This window comes from Eubalaena glacialis, chromosome 3, assembly GCF_028564815.1.
Source record: "Eubalaena glacialis isolate mEubGla1 chromosome 3, mEubGla1.1.hap2.+ XY, whole genome shotgun sequence".
NCBI lineage: Eukaryota > Metazoa > Chordata > Mammalia > Artiodactyla > Balaenidae > Eubalaena > Eubalaena glacialis.
Genome location: NC_083718.1, coordinates 25,709,709 through 25,715,794, shown reverse-complemented (window position 1 = coordinate 25,715,794; position 6,086 = coordinate 25,709,709). Strand labels below are relative to the sequence as shown.

Genomic DNA, 6,086 nt, shown 5'->3' with positions numbered 1-6,086 from the left:
ACCTACAAATGAATGGACAGATCAGGCCGGCAAACGACTCTGCAGCAAGGAACAGCCAGGGGAGAGGCAGTAACATCTTCCTTCTCTTTGGATCTCTAGAGGTGCACTGTACAGTGTGGCAGCCACTAGCCAGATGTGCCTGTTTATAATTAATTTAATTCAATCTATAATTAACTCAATCTATTATGATAAAATAAAGCATCCAAATTGCTCAGTCCCACTAGCCACATTTCAAATTTGTCGATACAGTTGGAATTTCAGGTTTGTAAACTTAGAGGTGAGAGCTATAATGGGCCCATAGAAGTGAGAAGTTGAAAGGTGATTCCTTCAGGATCTTTCTCTCATTTGAAGGTTTGAAACTGTGACCAGTGTCTTGTTAAAGGGCTCTGACTCCACAGAGCATAGGGAAGGTCTGAGAACTTGCAGGAAAAATCAGGGTGATGCTGTGTGACCTACCACAACCTCTTAACCCTCTACCTTTTCTTGCGCCTTCCCCCTTCCCTCTCTCCACTAGTAGCCACTAATTTGTTTGTTCTCAATACCTGTGAATCTTTTTTGTTATATTCATTCATTTGTTTTATTTTTTAGATTCCACATATAAGCGATAACATACAGTGTCTTTCTCTGTCTGACTTATTTCACTAAGCACAATACCCTCCAGATCCATCCAAGCTGTTGCAAATGGCAAAATTTCATTCTTTTTTATGGCTGAGTAGTATTCCACTGCATGTACATAGCACATCTTCTTTATCCATTCATCTGTTGATGAATACTTAGGTGGCTTCCATATCTTGACTATTGTGAAAAATGCTGCTATGAACATCGGGGTGCATGTATCTTTTCAAAGTAGTGTTTTCATTTTCTATGGATATATTCCCAGGAGTGGAATTGCTGGATCACATGATAGTTGTATTTTTAGGTTTTTTAGGAACCTCCATACTGTTTCCACAGTGGCTATACCAAGTTACATTCCCACCAACAGCGTACAAGGTTTCCTTTTTCTCCACATCCTTGCCAACATTTGTTATTTGTGGTCTTTTTGATGATAGACATTCTGACAGGTGTGAGGTGATATCTCATTGTGGTTTTGATTTGCATTTCCCTGACGATTAGCAATGTTGAACATTTTTCATGTGCCTGATGGCCATCTGTATGTCTTCTTTGGAAAAATGTCTATTCAGGTCTCCTGCCCATTTTTCAATCTTCTATGAGCTGTTCATATGTTTTGGATATTAACCTCTTATCAGTCATATCATTTGCAAATATTTTATCCCTTTCAGTAGGCTGTCTTTTTGTTTTGCTGATGGTTTCCTTTGCCATGCAAAACTTTTAAGTTTAGTTAGGTCTTATTTGTTTATTTTTGTTTTTGCTTCTTTTGCCTTACGAGACATATTCAAAAATGTATTGCTATGATTTATGTCAAAGAGTGTTCTGCCTATATTTTCTTCTAGGAGTTTTATGGCTTCTGGTCTTACATTTAGATCTTTAATTAGTTTTGAGTTTATTTTTGTGTATGGTGTAGGGAGTGTTCTAATTTCATTCTCTTACATGTAGCTGTTCACTTTTACGAGCACCACTTACTGAGGAGACTGTCTTTTCTCCATTGCCTATTCTTGTCTCCTTTGTCATAGATTAATTGACTGTAAGTGCATGAGTTTATTTCTGGCTCTATTCTGTTCCAGGATATATGCGTCAATCCTTAGAATCTACTTATGAAAAAACAAAAACATAAACATACAATACTTTCTAAAGCAATTTGAGGGTTTTAAAAATTAAATTTAAAATTATACTTAGTAACTAATATTACTCTCCTATTTCTGCACCAACAATACACTTAAGACATTCAGTTGTAACTCTGCCTGCTTATCTGTATTTCTCCCTAGACTGTAAGATATGGGAGGAGAGGGATAATGTTTGCTAGTTTGCTGTAACATTCCCAAGGTTAATAAGTATTTTTCACATTGTATCATTTAGAAAATATCTATAAAGATCTGAATCAATATACAACAATCTTTATTATATTTTCCATGTCACTTTACATCAGAACCCTGAGGCGGACAACTGTGAGTCTATGTTGAGATCCCTTCTTTACCTTTTCCTTTTATTTCAATGAAATTATTTCCCGCCCTTCTGTGCAATCCCTATAACCACACATTACAGGGGCTGCAAGTTATTCTCCCTTAACTCCATAAATATTCAGGGAAGTCTCAGTAATCAGTGAGGATTTCCAATCATTTTATAACATGTTTCCTAAGAGCAAATTTCTGACTATTTAGGTCACAACTAAAAAAACCCAGAAAGGAATCTAGAGACTTTCACTCATCTAAAAATTCTAATGGTTTTGTAAGTTTCAATTCTCTATATTAGTATTTTTTTGCTTGAAGTACTTAAAGAAGTTTTTGGCTTCTTTCCAAGACTTGAATAAAATAGAATAGAGAACCAAAAGTGTTTCCAAGAACTTGACCATCAAAAATGGCAGCTGGGAATTGTTTTATCTCTGCAGGTTGTTTTGGAAGGTCCTAAGTGGAAAATATATACTGGCTTTCCATAGTATGAAATTGCTAATAACTCTTTAAATTATCATGTGTGCCTGAATAATGTGCCCTTTGAAGGCAAGGCTTAGTTCGGGAGATGAACCGGCTGTTACAAAAGAAACAGTATGAAGGATTAGTCACTACAAGACTTGATGGTGGACTGGTTGATTTTGTCAATATGCAATAGCCTGTGAGTGGGAAATTACTAGTTTGGGACTTTAAATGTTCAGCCCAAACGTGATTAAAAAAGGCTTTTATGCATTTTTCAGATCACTCTTAAGTGGTTTTTTATTTTTTTATAGTAGCAGAACATAGCTGTCTCTAAAAACCAGACCCATCTAATACTTTTGGTTCCAGAATTAAGAGGTGAGTGAATTAAGAGCATAGCTAAGTCTTACATGAAATTTAGAGCATTAATTAGGAAAAAGTATCACCTTTAAATTTCAGCTGAATATATATGGAAGCATTTAGATTGATCTGAGCATTGAGACTGCATACTGGATAGTTTGGGCTTCATGGCTCTGAAACCAGCAGGCAATGGTGTGGGTTATTATCCTGGTTGGAGTGATTGATTCCACTACATAATGGTTATAAAAGGGTGTGTATCTGGAATCCAGAAGATTTCCAAGGGATACTTCATCGTACTTCCTTGTCTAATTAGTGAAGACCCCTGAATCTAATGTAGTTGGAGCTACCAAGAAATTTCCACCAAGTAAATAATCATAAATAACTAAAATGATTTGAGGGCAAGAAAGAGATGGACTAGGTAGTGGAAAAATGAAATTAAAAGCACCAACATCTCAAGACTAGTTTTAGGCATTTAGAAATAGGCACACTCTTCCCTTTCATTTTAAGTGGCATATATTAGCCACTATTTCCTTTCTTCCTAAATATTACATGTAAGATGTGTTGGTGCACCTTTACCTTATAATTTTATCTCTGATTATCATAGAACAGTATATTTTCATTAGAAAAAAAAAAACATAACCATCACCCAGAGATGGATATAGTGATTGATTCAACTGTGGATCTCTACCTTGAAAAGAGAGTTTCAGGACATCTTCATGTAAATGAGGAATGGATTGTGTTATTATAGATCAACGCATGCTATTGTTGATTTTATTCATTTATTCATTTATTTATTCATTTATTTATTCATTTATTCATTTATTGTATTAATATAAATGGTAAAATAGTCAATTAAAAAATTTCTGTAGTATGGGACCCTTTTCTACCTTTTAAATTATTGTTATAAAGTTAATCTAGATTTTATGGTCCTTACACTTGTGCAACACAAAAATAAACACTTTGCCTGGCGTTGTCAGGTACAGGTGGCACTTGGAAGCAGATTTTAGGATTCTACCTCCCATTAGCTGTGTGATACAAGCACTAGCTTCTGCCAACTAAGATTCTGTTTTTTAATCTGTTTAAAGGGAAACAGATTTTGAACAATGATGCATTGTTCAAAAGTTAAAATATAAGTCATTGGGTTGAACTGTGGGAAAGAATGGAATTTTGGCAATGACATCAATTCCAAAATCCTTCTGTGCTCTCCCTTCTGGTGGAAGGACTGTAAGCCTGGGAATTACATATCTCAATTCCCTTGCCTCCAGATTTCTGGATGGGATTTTAAGTTCTACCAATGAGATAAACTTGCATGACGTTCAGAAGGTAGAAAGGAAGTGGATGTCCTATTAATCTTCTTGTACTAGTGGTGAGCAGAAGTGCATGTTTTTGTTTGTTTGTTTTACAGTCCAGGTCTTTTATGTTCTTTACACCAGCCATGCCATGAATTCACAGGGAATGGATTCCAACAGCTCAGGCTCCTTTCTATTGGTTCTCACGAAGTGTGCCTCTCTGGGTGGAGCAGGCCGGCGCTTCAGTTGAACCCAAAAATCTTTCTCTTTTGCTTCCTTCTTTTTCCGGTCACTTTCTTTCACATTTTTCAGGAAGGTATCTCGGCTCTCAGAGTGCTTAATATGCTTTATCACACATTAATTCTCTTGGCAAGAATCTTGCCCTTAACTTGTTTGTTTACAACAATGGCAACAGCATTCCAGGTAACATCGTAGACTCTTCCAGATTTGCCATGGTGACATTTGTGGGGCATTGCTTTTTGAACAGTGCCTATTCCCTTGATGTCTACAATATCACCTTTCTTGTAGATTCGCAAGTATGTGGCCAAAGGAAGAAATCCATGTTTTCTAAAGGCCTAGAGAACATATAACAGGTGCCTCTCCTCTTTCCCTTTGTTTTGGTCGTTCTGGTGAATTACTGGAAGATGGCAGTTCCCGCCAAAAGACCAGAAGTGTATGCTTTTCTAAAAGTGAGGTTTTGGGGTTTTTTTCCCCAGCGACTTTAGGTCATTTTTCATGCACTTGCCCTGGCTCTGCAAGCCAGGAGTAGTAATGGTGACAGTGTCTTGACGAAGCAGGGAGACGAGCAGCAGCATCTTACCGATTCTCTGGCTAAAAACTCATGAGTGAAACTGAAACTTACAATTCTCCCTTTGGCTTTTATTTCTTTAGTACCTAAACAATTTTATAAATGTCTGATTCCCTGTATTTGATACCTGTTGCTGAAAAACTGTTAATATGTCTTTTTTCTACAGTAAATACTGATTGATTCAGGTAGCCAATCTACCAGTAACTCAGCCAGTGTCTCCTTCACTACAGATTGATACAGTTTTGAAATTTGGAATATTGGATGGTATTTCTAAAATCTATACCACTTTCATGAATATATTACTGAATTACATAGGAAAATACAGCATATCTCTATCTGAATATTTAATGTTACCAATTATTTTTGTTCCATGGGAAAAAATTTAGTTTCTAGAAAATATACATTAACCTAATCTTTAAAATATCAAATGAGGATTTATTCTAGCTTACAATCTTTCTGTGAGCATTGATCTCAATGGAACAGTCAGCTTTGCATCTGCCAAGTTAAGTTTTTTAATTGGCCAATTCCTGATTAATTTGCATCAGACAAAATAAACAAGAAGTTTCATTAGACATAGCAATATAAAATGAATAATCAAATAAAACAATTGAATTAAAAATTAAAATAAAATAGGTTTATAGGTAGGTAAGTAAATGCATAGCTACATGGATATATAGATCTTTGTATAGATTTATATACTAAATACCTTCTGAACATCTCCACGTGGCTCTCTGAGAAACTTCTCAAACTTAACATGCCTAAAACTGAACTTCTGACCTCTTTCTCTCACTTTAACCTAAAATCAGCTATGACTTTCCCCATACCTATCTTTTTAGTTGCTCAGGACAAAAAACTTGGTTTCGTCCTGAGGTAGGAGATAGATGGGTCCCTGGGTTGAAGAGCTGGAGTCTGTCAAGTGGAGTGAATTGGAGCTTTGTTTGCCCTGACACAAAGGAGCTTTGTCCTTTTCAAGGACAAAGTTAGTGGCAGAAGCTGAGCTCTGCTGGAGTAAAGAGATAAGATGACCACGTCTATCACTCTTGAGGTCAAGGAGACATCCCTCAGTGCACATGCACAGAAAGACTCCTCAGTGTTCAAAAAGGGAGA

The 6,086-nt window shown here is 36.2% G+C and overlaps 1 pseudogene; it reads right to left on the bottom strand.

Moving 5' to 3' along the window:
- Positions 1-4,306: 4,306 nt before the first annotated feature.
- LOC133086934 (large ribosomal subunit protein eL21-like) lies at positions 4,307-4,986 on the bottom strand (annotated as a pseudogene).
- Positions 4,987-6,086: the final 1,100 nt, after the last annotated feature.